We start from the raw sequence: 14,646 nt of genomic DNA, 5'->3' as shown, positions 1-14,646 counted from the left end.
CATATTATCCAGTTTGTTGACTTTTATCCCATTAATCTTATACAATCATAATAAAGTCTTTCAACTTAAATAATAGGGAATAGGCAGTAAATTATAAATATAATTGTAAAAATGTAAGGCAAATTGCAAGTCGGCACTTAATTTAAAATACAATTGTTTAAAAGACATACAAATTCTACATATTCCATACCTGGTACATCACCGCAACTCTGAGATCATAAGGTTGTTATTTTTAAATTAATTAGCTTAACCAGAGTCAAGAATATAAATAATTTATCAAGAAATAAATTACATTGAATTGACAACACAAGATGCGGCTTTAGGCTCGAGTAGATCAGAACAATTCTTAACGTTATTTGATGCCTTGGACAGTGAGTACCAACATTGGTTCTAGTTTTAAAATTTGTCCCCTGACGATATTACATTAAACAATCATCATGTACATTACTTTCCATTAATTAAACATCATTTGGGACTTGTTTTAGAATGTGATTTCAATGAGATTGGCATGTGTGAAAATGCAGAGACAACATTGCAAAGCCGATTCAAAGTGTTTTTTTACGTTTATGGATGTTATATGCTAGACAAACATGGAAAAATGCACATTGCACTCGAGAATGCATATTTTCAGTACTCTGGTTTTACAATAGCAAATACTAACAATCCATGGGTACCGAAACTGTACACTTATACGACCGGTCACTTGGTAAAAATGTATACTTTTCACTTTTTGTGCCAACATTATCTGGGAGAACAGGAAAACCAATTGGCTCGATAAATGACCTTAGTATAATTTTACAAAAATAGCACAGTATAAAAACACGACGCATCGTTTATCACAGAGAAACACAGATTAAGCTTTATAGGAAATTTCGAGGAAATGTCTCGCGACGTCCAACATCTAGAGGTCGCTACTTTTAATTTATTACTTGCTTTAATCGTTATGCTAAGAGTCGCGACAGGATCTGATCGGGTCACTCCGTTTCTATTAGTACGTGTATCGTTTATTAATTTAGCCGAAGAAGATTAGTCGAAATTCAATTCACGAGGAATTTTGGCGTAAAATTGATTGCCCATGTAAGAACAAATTTGTTAGTGTGTTTGAAAGTGTCATCAGTTTCATAACTACATTGAGGGGTTAATTTAATTATAGAAAAAAAAGTGTAATCATCTCAATAAATATATTGGCTTCAGGCTACTTAATAAACATTTGGAATTTTTTTTGGATATATTAGAGCTCATGGATTCAGGTTTATACATCATTCAGCTAGTACGTTTGAGAAATCATTTTTATCTTTCAGTGTAAATTAACTTTTTCATCTCATTCGCCTTTAGGAAATTGTGAAGCGGATCATCATAAGGGCTATTTAGATAATTTACATTCTATACTAACGGGGGATGACTCCATAGCTTTAATTCCAGATGTGTCTATTTGAATTAACGAGCCAAGTCACTATTTTATGCCTCAGAAAATTGTTTTGTTATGATATCAGTGGGCCTTTAAGCTATCTATTCTATTTTATCCCGCTATGTAATGTAAATTAAAAACCTTTTAATTGCAACACTACTTAATGGTCCTCCAGATAGAATATTGCCAATAATAGGGGTATATTTGAGTAAGCAGAATTTTAACAGGGAAAGACTCAAAGTTTGCTTTCAGTAAAAGAAAATAAGAAGATAGAATTGTGATAGATCTGTAATAGAGTAAATTTATGGCACTAAACACATATAAAAAAGAGAAAAGACTGAAGAAGTAATTTTGATTTGTTCCAAATTTATTTCTTTATTGTTTTACATATATTATTTATATTTTATAGATATATTTATTTTTAGGGAGTATATTTATTTCATTCATTGAATTTTATTTAAGAACTTTACATCAAAATTTAAATTGTTTTTTATTTAAATTTAATTGGTCAATTAAACGTGACGTCAGGGCTGTCATGTGGCACACTTTATCAAAGAACCAATCAAATATCTTCACAGCGAAATGTTTCTTACTGTTTTTTATCTGGAAGATGGGCAAAGCAAAATTTTCGCCAGAGACCCCTATTGAGATTTCTCTCTATTAGTCTATGTCATTAATATCGAATCCAATTCGACGTACGAACAGTTGCCAAATGCCAATTTGTCCAGATACAAGTGCAAGAAATGCCTTAAGAACTTCGACTTCATCACCGGGGAGCAATTACAGTGATTATATTATGGAAAAGGCATTTAATTCGAAAAATGGACTAATTGCTGATGCAAAGTTTACAAAATGGTTAAACCTAGTGAAGTGGCAGCATGGGCATCCTTTCAAAGTATTTTTCGCAGCTTTTCCGGTAACTACGAATCACTGGATTAAAAACACGTTTTTAACAATTTGTTGCTATATCACATTTTCTATATTCATATTTTGATTTTTTGCTCAAAAAACTTGCACGTGCAATGAGCAGAGTGGCCGCACCAATTTTTAACGAAAATCAAAAGGCGATACTAAGGATTTTTGGAAAGAAAGCATGATGAGCGACTACCGTTGGACACTAATGGGTGAAAAAGATCAGAAAAGGTATAAAAGACTCAGTTCTCAAACTCATAAGTGGTCGTTATGGGTCAAAATTAGTAAAATAATGAATCTATTAAATATTTCGAAAATTAGATCCAATTTTAACAAACCGGATAATAGTTTTTCGCTGCTCAGATTCAAAATCGTGTATACTTGTGAAACAGTTCAGTAGTTACTCAAAACATTACTTAAAGAGGTTTTCAAGTCTATAAAATTGAAACAATCATTTTTTTTGTATATTGCCCAAGGTTAGCCCATTAAGAATATGCCCTTGAGAGTATTTTTGAAAAGTTAGATTATATTCAGAGATACAGCTGTTTTAGTGATCACGAAACCCCTCATTTGTGTGACGAAGATTAAAAATGCAAAATAATAATGAATCTCTGTATTCACTGATATGGACTTTTAACGCCTAAAGGTGTGAATGCTGGAAGTCACGCCATTGAAATTACAACTTTTATAGCACTTTGCATTTAAAATGAAAACTTCAATCACATTTTAAAAATGGTGATCCTTATCGGCCCACAAGCATATATATATATACGTTGGCCATTAAAAATGTCATTACCTGGATTGATCACTCGGTAAACGACCTAACACTTCTCTAATTTCTAACATCTAACATCTCTCAAAATGTAAATAATAACGGGGTTACAGTAAAAAAACACGGCAAAGGATCATAAAAGAATAAATAAAAATAAATAAATATGAATTACTGTAGCTGCAATTTAACAGGATAAGATGTCTAGTGCTTTAGACGCTGTTGAGTTGATGTTTCATTAAGATATACTAAAAATTTATATTTGGCACAGTGGTATAATTTATATTTTTAGTATAATGAAGGTAATAACTTTACAAATATACCAATTGAAAATTAGATTATGATTTAAGAATGTCGGTACTAGTAATCACAAACTACCGAAGATATCACCTAATATATTAAAAAAAAAAAAAGCATAACAAAACAAGATAACTTTAACAAGACATATTTTCCTTTCTCATTATACCACTTCTTATTGTCAATTATTTCGATTCATAGCGAATATTTTAATAACTGAATGGGAGTATTCCTCGAAAATAGGCTTAAAGGTAAACATGGGTCAGTGCTGATTTCAAATAACCATCAACGGTCAATTGCTATGGTAAAAATTTTGAAAAAGTTTAATAAGTATTTTAATTTTTATTTAAAAATGTTAATTACATTTTTCGTCCATAGGTGTGTGAAAGCTGATTATGGTACAAATAGTAAATGGTACTAATTAATTAACAAAAAGCTTCATACACACTTTCCCATAGGTAATATCCCCATGTGTAAAAGAAGTCCGTGTGAACCCACGCTAAATTACAGGTGTAGTCATTAACAATATCACCAACAAGTACTTAGAGTAAAATTTGATAATTATTAAAAGTTTGTAAAAATATTTAACTAAGAATTACGTGAGAAGTAGCTACTATTATAAATTATGAAGAAAATTTACTACAATATTGGTAATGTAAGATGTGGTAGTCGTAAAGATAACATCATCGTTCTGACAATATATCCATCGGAATGTTAATTTGTTAATTATTAGTATAAGAAGGCATTTTGTCTAGATCACCGTTTTCTGCAAAAGTAATATATTTTCGCTTTTTAAAACACGATCAAGTTGTTGTTTATATCTGCATATATAAAGTCGATTCATATCAACGAAAAATATATACATTCGCTGCTAAAACCGCAGCACTTATATGGTCTATAAGAAAATGTTGCGTGGTATTAGTGAGGTGGTTGATTTTTACGGCACGTACACCGACTTGCTGTAGCGAAACCGAGTTTTTCGCTTTCTTTTTCTGCTTTAAATTGCTGGATCATTTACCCCCTGAAGCTTTATCGGTAATATACGGCAGACCATTCTTCATCTGGAACAGATGGTAGGTTTTCCTTTTCGGCTTTTTTTACTTTTCGCCCCAAGTTTGTCCAATTTATTCTCTTGTCATCCGATTCGTAAAGTGTAACGATGACTGATACATGAACATACTGGTTACCGTATATCTTGCTGTTCTTTACGGTTTAGTTTTTTCTCCTACTAGAATTAGACTATTTATACTGTCTATATTTTGTGGCTCTATCTTATCGTATTATATTTTTCTATAGGCCACTTAAAATACCTTATATTTGCTACAAAACTATTATACAATTGTTACAATAATTCCTAGTAATACTTTGATCTTTTTGTTTAACAATTCAATGTTCCTTTCAAGCGAGTTTGGCTCGTGCATGTTCGTACTTTTTGTATTAAGAAACCTAACCTAAAATGTTAGAAGATACTGTTGTTCCTAAGAGATACTATTTGTATTTTAAATTTAATAAAAATATAATACTAATTTGTGATTAAAAATAGTTGTTTTGATTTCCAGAATATTATTGTTCAAACGGACACGAATTTTTTTTATCAAAATCGATTCAGCGGTTCAGTAACTTAAGAAAGTAATTTAAGTAACTAACTATACAAACCAATTACTTTACTGGACAAGTTACATACAAAATGCCTTTAGAATCGGTGAATCATTCACTGATTGTTAAGAATTATTATAGAAATTGATTATTATGCTTTCTTCATAATGTCCATAGTATATAGTATATGGTAGTACAGATGTCGAAAAACATATCGTTTTTCAAAAAATATCGATATTTTTGACCGATACATTGATATATCGATATTTTTGTAAGCCGACATTTTTGGATATTTTTTCAAAAATAAACTTATGTTTCTTAAACATTATAATATTAAATCTTTAGTTTATTTCCGTACTTAATTTTAAAGATTTAATTTTTTTTTGATACTTAATTGTAAGGGTCTATTAATATATCAATATATTTTGCAAAAAAAAAATCGATATTTTTTTTTCTCTGATATATCAATATATCGATATTGTTTTAAATATCTATATATTCAAATATCCAAATAAATATATATTATTGTAGCGACTTTGAGGCATGTCGAATTACGGTCTACAAAATACCCGGAAATATAATTCCATAAAACCATCGTTTGGTTTAGATATGCCACCATCGACTGCCCAAGCCTCGTCACCAGGTAACACCGCTGCCATCCATTTTATCTATTTTGTTTTTTCCACATTTTTATATTACTTCAATAAATAATGGTCACATAATGTAAACACCACTGTTTCATTTCGTTTTACTTCCTTTCACCGAGCCATATAAGTTTACCCTAAATTATTAATCTCTTATATTTCTTAATCATTTAAGCAATTCTTTAAATAAGTCTTATACGTGAAGGACCATATATTTTCATTAATTGCTATTTTCGCACATTTCATTGACTTCAACGATCTAATTCAGGACGTCTTCTGATTGGTATTTTTAATAATAAAGGAAAATTAAAAAAAAAGTTATCGCGTACTTAATTTGTGGCTAAATAAGAACAAATGTGAAATACATTTCCAAAGTGTGCTTTACAGTAAACAGTCACTACATATTTTGACTCTACTCTTCGTAAATATTTACTGGACCACAATAAGAATTCAATTTGAAATTGCTATTGGCACATAGTTATGTTAAGTTTGACATATATTTTTCATTTGATTTTCATGTTATCGAAAAATATATACATTCGTATGAAATATAAGTTGTGGTGTAGAATTAAATATTAAGTGACGAGAAATTATCTTCAGTGTTTAATATATTAATATTTAATACGTAATATATTTTCATCGCAGTTTGATAATAGTGGCCGATAGTTTTAATCGTTATTACCAATATTTTTAGTCACAAAGTATATGTCTGAATATACCCATAAATATTTGACAATTGTCAACAGTCTCAATGATTTGTGGCAGTGAAACTATTGATGACAATTGATGACAGTCGTAGTGGGCAGGGGTGTGCAACTGCAATAGTAAGTAGTGGGGCAAAGTTTTGCTTAGTTCAATCATTGGCGAATCTGACAACGTGAATTTGATTGGTTAGTTTAAAATAGTTATGTAGAAACCTGTAAGGAAAATACTTTGCTTTGATAGGTGTGCCTTTTCGCCTTATTATTTTGTTTCGTCACATTTATTGGCCAATAGAATTTAAATGAAAATCAAATATAATTTTTAAAATTAATTTATTAAAATAAAATCCTATACAAATATACATAAGTGTAAATAATATAAATATATACAAACAAAAAGCAAAAAAAAACAATTATGAACTCTATTCTAGGCAAAATTAAAATATCTATAATTCTTCTATAACGCCTTCCCATATATGTTTAGTGCCATCAATTTTATGGGATCTATTAGAGTTCTAACTTATCTTGATATATAGAAGGTAAACTTTAAATCATTCCCTGTTGATATTGCATTAACTTCATTAAACCAAAAATACAATCACACCTCATAATAACTTAAAATTTGATCTTGAAAATCATTATGGATTGGACAGTTGAAACAGTAAAAGTGTATGTGTTTTTTAAAGATATTTACATTTTAGAGTATTTAATCTGTGGAACTACTTAATATTCAACCAAATTTTTTAAGCAATCTTGGTTAATATTTGTTAAACAAATGTAGCTATTTGTAAATTTAGACAAAATAGATTTCTTTAAGGTAATAAATCCCCTAAAAGTAGCAATTAAATTTTTAATTGATGGCACCGTAACAAATATTTTCTTAACAAGGCAATCAAATTTAAATATATAATACCTGTACTATAAAATTATTGAGCACTGATTGTTCTAAAACGTTAAAGTATTAGAAATATTTTAGGGATATTTTACAATTAAAAGTAGTATTTGTTACTAATAATTATCCAGTTATATTAATTATTACCTTCTTGTAAGAGTTCTTTATGTAGAGACATCACACTGACAGCATACGAACAACTTGGTAGATTAATTGAATTTTATTATTACTAACATCTTCATAAGTAGGTTTTGATTTTCTGTAAACAAACATGATATAAAGAGACATGTAGTAGATAGATAATTTTACATATACCTGATAAAAACAATGTTGGATATGCATTTACCCTAATACCTGTTCGTGAAGGAAAGGTAATTCTAAATGTCCGTGACAGACACCATGACGTTGATATATTTGCATTGTGGTTTATCCAGCTAACTTACTACTATTTACTTGATCAACACATTTTTGCCACGGAGCGAGATCATTCTTTGGGAAACGATGTCTAATTTCCGTAGTAGATTTTTACCCCGGTACACTACATTTTTTACTACACTGACGCATTGTCATCAATTTTTATATTATTACTCCATAATAATTAATGTAAAACAGAAAATATGCACAACGTAAAACGAACATTTCTTGATTTAAACAAGAACCAAAATCTAAAATCAACAAACTTAAAATTGGACGCCCATAGAAAATGCTGACTTCATACAATTTGATCGACCAATGACGTTTCATGTTAGTGGTGGCACCAGGAATTTAAACTAGCCAATCACAATTTGCGATCGCAGCGCTGCCGTTGATTGAACTAAACAAAACATTTCCCCAAGGTCACCTATACCGTGAAATTTCTATTTTTTCTATGATAGTGGCGCTTTGTATGTAGAAACGAATTTATATTAGAACTATTTTCCTCGGAATTATTACATATTTTCACACTTTATGAACCTTCTCTGGACTTCCTAAAATGTTTCTAAACCAAATCAGTTACATTGGCCCAGTCGTTTTGGCGAGACTAAAGAACAGCAACTTAATTTTATATACGAGGTCGGCCGGAAAAATGAAATAAGAACAATATCGATCGGTGATTCCACTCGTGTTTCTGAAAAGAAAATCAAGCACTGAAATGAAAAAGCGCTTGGATGTGTAGAGTAATTCTGCTCCTCCTATGGCGACCTTCAAAAATTGGATTAACGAGTTTCAACCTAGTCGCACTTCGGTTATTAATGAGTCACGCCCAGGCGCCCCGAAATCGGTTGCTACACAGGATTACGCACCTATTGAAGGTGCGCGAGATGTCTGGGACAGTAAGCACTTCAAAAGACCGCCTGGGTTATATACTGCATGGAATTTGGGCTTGAGAAAGCTGCCGGCTGATGACTGACTGATGTTGATGATGATTATTCAGCCACTAAAGACCAAGGAACATTCGAAGGAGTGTCGAAAAGAGAGACAAAGTCGGAAACTGTCTTATCGGCCGGAAAGCTGATAGCCGCCGTTTTCTGAGATTCACAAGGTGTGGTTTACACAGGTTTGTACCATGTCGAATTAATGACCCGATTCTGCGACAAATTGCAGAAAAAATGGTCTGATTTGGCGAAAAAAAATTGCTCTTTTGCCATGACAACTCACCGGCTCGCCCCTCCGTACTCGCCACGGCCAAATTGGTCGAATTGGGCTACGAACTGATCCACCGTATCCACCACCCATCCACCGTATTGTCCCGATTTGGCTCAGTGTGACTTCTTTTAATTTCCGAAATTGAAATAGTTACGCGCAGAGCAGAAATTCAAATTGAATAGGGAGGTCACGGAGACCCACGTTGCAGACCGCGAGAAAACGTAATTTTCAGACGGACTAAAGAAGTTGGAGCATTGCAGGGTTAAGTATATAGGGTTAAAAGGAGACTATGTTGAGAAATAAATCGCCATTTTTTCAAAATTTTCGTTTTACTTTTGTACCACCCTCGTATATAGAATATGTTGAAGAGTTAACCATTTATAGGCCAAAATCATTTCCAAATTACAACTATTCAGACTAAAGAAATTGAGGGTCAAATGACTTCAAATATAACACTATATGTATAAAAACTAATTATAAGTATCTAAAAAAAATTAGTATGAATAAAATAGTAAAATTACTAATAATTGTTAATGGATGTTAAAAACACATTGTCGTTCGAAGAAAATTTCCTAAAATATTAATTTTCCAAGATAATTTAAAGAACAGAACAAAAACAAGTTTGAAAAAAAATTACGCGTATACCAACACAAAAACCCGAGGTAAAAAATATACAATAGTCTCTCAGTATTCATTTCGATAACGAATCGGGTGGAAATTTGAACCTGTTGCGTAATTGCGGACTCTTTATTAGCGATGCTGCACGAAATATGGCTTTCAAAGGTAGATTAATTTAGGCGGAGAGAACAAATAAGACCGGAGGTTTCGCAGGGGATTTATTTAAAAACCCACCATTTTTATCCGTCCCGTTCTTTGCCGTCGTCGCCACCGTTCCGGCTCCTTTTTATTACCAGAGATCGAAATTGTTTTGGTATAATAAATGATCTCGATTATTGGGTCTGTTGATTTTTCCTCTACGGTTTATTTCCGATATTGAAAATTCCGGGAAAAAAGGGGAAAATTGAATATACGAGATCTACCCGATGTTAAAATTAAATGTAATATAAAAAGCACACATTTCTCGATATATTTTAAAATCATTAGTTTGGCAAAAAATTAATCCCATTATTACAACACACAGCTTTCGTAAATATATCGTTTTGTTTGTTTATTTTATATAGCATTTGCGGTTTCACAATAATATAAAATCGAATTAAATTTCGAGTCCTAAAGGTTTACATCTATCTTAATAGCGACCATACTCGGAAAAAAATTATTTCAAAAATAAGTCAATGAACTTTTGAATTTCCTGCTCGTAGAATTAATAGCTTTTGAGCAAACTGTGCGATTTAGATCGTATTTCTAGGAGGCATGCACAACCAATTTACTAGTATTTTATCAATTCAATTGATCAAGGTCGATTGAAATATCCCCAGCCTACCATAGTAAAACACTTTTTTTCCTTCATTCCCTTCAAGGGTGATACACTGATTATAGCGACCCTCCAACTTTTCGATACCATTTTTGTAGTACGATTTGTTCTTTGGTTCAAAATAGACCTCAGTTTCGGCGATCACCTCTTCATTCGACGAATATTTCTTTCCAGCGAACATTCTTTTGAGATCTGAGAACAGAAAATAGTCACTGTGGACCTGATCTGGAGAATACGATGGATCAGGAAGCAATTCGAAGCCCAATTCATGGATTTTTGCTATCGTTTTCACTGACTTTTGACACGGTACATTGTCCTGCTGAAGCAGCACTTTCTTTTTCTTCAAATGCAGCCGTTTTCGACGATTTCGTCTTTCAAATGATCCAATAGCGTTGTGTAATAGTTGCTGTTGATGGTCCTCCCTTTTTAAAGGTAGTCAATGAAAATTATTCCATGCGCATCTCAAAATGCAGATGCCATAAACTTGCCAACCGACTGTTGCGTTTTCCTACGCTTTGGAGCGGGTTCATCGTATGCAGTACATTCGGATGACTGTCGATTGGACTTCGATCGAGCCAGGTTTCATCCATTGTCATATATCGATGCAAAAACTGTAATAATTCTAAAATAATATAATAAAACTAAATAATTAACAAACTAATGATCCGACAGCTGTCAAATTTATTCAAGTAATCTTTTGAGTGTTAGGACTAACTAAAAAATATATGGATTTAATTCTAGAGCCATCTATGTGTCAGGCCGGGAACTGTTCAATTGACCTGTTATTAAGTATTGTGTGTTGTACATGTGACGACTAATATTCAGGTCGGCCAAAAGAAGCCAGAATGGGTGTCGTGATTTCCTTCGCTTGGCCATAACATCAGTAAAGTGACCTCTTCAAAGAAGTGCTTCGCCTAGATCGACATGTTCAGCCGCTGTAACATTTATATCGATTATCCTGAAAGGGATTACCGGCGAATACTATATTTAGCGAGTTTTCGAATAGACTTCATATCGATCTGAAGGGGGAATGCAAATAGGTGCAAATGTATATTTCATATTTAGCATATTCTTCAGATATTGACCCCTTCAGATATTGAAGGGATTTTAAAATTGATAGTGGCCGTGTTTAAGATTTTGTTGCTTTTGGTTATTCCTGTAATTTTAGAGTTATGGCAAGTTTCCCAATTATAATCTTTTTACCCTATTACATTAACAATCTTGAAAAATATAGTACTAAAATGCTATAACATTAATATATAATATATTGTTATTTACAAGCAAACTACCAAAAAATTCATAAAACTACATATATTACATATAAATCTATGTAAGCATAAATTGGATACATTTTTGTCAAGATCGCGGCTAGGACGACAGAGCCAGAACGTTAAAATAAAAATCAGTCGAAAGAAACAAGTAGAACCAAAAATAGTAACTAAAAGTACGACTGAAACAGTCGATAGTAAATAATAACAAAATCAGTCGGACCGAAAGTAGCGACTGAAAACAGTCGAGTGAAACAGTCACTGATAAAAAGTAGTAAAATCAGTCGAACCAAATATAGCGACTGAAACAGTCAATCGTAAAAAGTAGTCAATTACTAAACAGTCGATAGTCGAATTCATTCGATAGTTCCCAACATTAGTATAATATAAAAAGAAACAAGATTGAATAAAATTATTTATAATAAATATATAAATGTGTTTATATAATTCAGCACATGAAAATCGTCACCATAATCTCTAGAAGGCAATATTTTTTAACAAGTTATTAAAACAAAATATTAATTACCTTTACTAAATAAATAACAAAAAATATTATAATAATTTTTAATTCATACCTCAAATTACGCTTACAATATGTCTATTATTGCTAAATATACTTATAATTTAACAACTAAATTCTTGTCTTGATCAATGAAAGTTCAAAAAGAACATTAATTATATCACAGGACCTTTTATGTTGTTCCTTTTTAAATTTAAAAGACTAATGACTGCCTGAGTGCTGACAATATGAATGATGCTAAAAGAATAATGCAAAAGCTGGTTATTTATTTTGGACAGGGAACAAAGACCAATATTGAACTTGTTTGGTAAGCATTACTACAAAGTACAATTTACAAAGGTATGTCAAATTACATTCAGATATAATTAGGGCCAAATTAGAGCGTGCAATTTCATATGAAATTTAATTTTAAATTCGGAGTTGCTTTTCTGTGTAGCTGTTTACAACTGAGTTTATGTCATTTCTTAGATGAAGCTACTTTGAAGAACAAAACTCGAAAAAAAGTTAAATGATGTCTTATTTAAAAAATCAAAAATTATATACTAGAATTTACATATCAGTTTTTTTTCCTTCTTTTTTAATTACCAATTTAAATATAAATTAAAGAAGCATCTCCTTTCTGGAAATGATTTAATAGCATTATGAAATCGATACTCGCCGAGATTTTTTTCTCTCTTTATTGGAGGAAATTCTTATTTTGTAAATCAAATAAGATTCATGATATTAAAAACCTTTAAGCGGTTCTTAATAAGGCATAAAAATAATATTAACTCTTTATAATCGTTTAATCTGAAAACATTTTTATAGAAAAGCAAAGACGAACGAAGGGTCTGAAATATATTATTAATGAAACGTAAAATTTGATGCTGAAATATATTTTATAAACTCTTTAAACTTCAGTATACTTGGTTCAATGATCTAATTTACGGCACACTGTTGTCACTTCTTTAAAGAATACTTTGTTAACCGACATCGAATAAGGAGGAGGTTATATTTTCGGCTATATATATAAATATATATATATATATATATATATATATATATATATATATATATATATATATATATATATATATATATAAATTTTTTTTAATGTATGTTCACCGATTTCTGCGTCAATTATGGACCGATTGTCAAAATTCTTTTTATTTGAAAGAAGGCACTTTCGAGGTGGTCCCATTCGAACCAAATCAGGATCTGTTGGGGGGCAGGTGGGGAGATCGAGGAAACGCTCAAATTTCAAAGGCATGCACAAGGTTTTCACATATATTTTATCTAAAATAATCGGATATTTGTATACAATGTTATTGCAGAGCGGATATGACGAAAAATCGGAAGTAATTTAGTTTAAAAACCATTCAGTTTGCTTCTTAGGCTCTTACCTTATGATATGAGACGTCGTAGAAACAAACAAGGCAACTGTTTGTACGGTGTAATGATTAGAACGTTATGCTCACACGCGGAGGTCACGGCTTCGATTCTCAACGGGGGTAGCAGCTTTTTTTGTTCTAGTTTGGTTGGAATATTTGTCAGATCAACTAGATTAGGTAGCAGACCCTGGGTTCCGAGGCGTTTTTTATTTTTAATCATGGTTTCTTTATTGCTATTTTTCCCCATAAGGACTGCACCTTTAATTGGGCTATCCATTTAAAAATATTTTATCAAGCATGGGTTTTAAAATCACAGAAATTTTTAAAGAAGTCAGAGAAAATGAATTCTAGTGAATATCAGGAATGCCTTTTTTAGTAGTTGTTTGAGCTACGAGACTAAGCTGAAATGTTCTCGGGCTCACAGAATTTTCATATTTCCTGTGTCACATTCAAGTGTACATGCAATTAGTTCGCTTATCAAGTTTCAACCTGTTCTTGTTGATAATAATTTTTGCAATATACACCTTGTGTGTTTTTCAATAAAATTTATAAGCTTGGAGATCGTGCCGGCATAAAATTCTTTGAGTTGGATGAACTAAATTTCATAAAAGATTATGAGAACTCTGTTCTTTCTATATCATCCACGTCCATGTTACAAAGTGGACAGTCGAAACAGAAAAACTCACGTTACTGTATAGATATGTGATGGATTATGCGAATAACTCCAACATTGTTTACAAACACGATATCAACTTGGCGACAAGGGTGCCTTGTTAATTGGGAACCTGAGTCCAATATCTTGAAGTCAAGAAGGATTGTATCTTATATATAAAAATGAATCGCAAAATATGTTCCTAAGCGCATAACTCAACAACGCCTGGACCAATTTGGCCAAATCTTTTTTTAAAATGTTCGTTGAAGTTCAGGGATGGTTTTTACGGCGAGAAAAATTAGAATTATTGCTGGAAAAACCCTAAAAATAGCCCTTTTTGTTTGAATTTGTTTCGTGTATCAGTTGACAATTCATCTGTCATCTGTCAAAAGTCATCTGTAACAGACAACTTTTTTTTTTAAATTTGATATGACTTGAACTCAAATCCTTTTAATCCGTACGAATTGTTTTATTTATTTAAAATTTTTTATTTGTTTAAAATTTAATTCAAATTTTAAATAAATAAAACAATTCGTACGGCTTAAAAGGATTTGAGTTC

The 14,646-nt window shown here is 31.5% G+C and overlaps 1 protein-coding gene across 1 annotated transcript in view; it reads right to left on the bottom strand.

Moving 5' to 3' along the window:
* Positions 1-14,646, bottom strand: part of LOC143206685 (uncharacterized) — a 216,585-nt gene that overhangs the window by 108,881 nt on the left and 93,058 nt on the right. The gene's annotated exons all lie outside the window — the stretch shown is intronic.

This window comes from Rhynchophorus ferrugineus, unplaced genomic scaffold (genome assembly GCF_030347505.1).
Source record: "Rhynchophorus ferrugineus isolate W39M unplaced genomic scaffold, kcgeb_rfMv2 rfM1, whole genome shotgun sequence".
NCBI classification, from domain to species: Eukaryota; Metazoa; Arthropoda; class Insecta; order Coleoptera; family Curculionidae; genus Rhynchophorus; species Rhynchophorus ferrugineus.
This window is presented reverse-complemented; position numbering and strand designations above follow the sequence as displayed.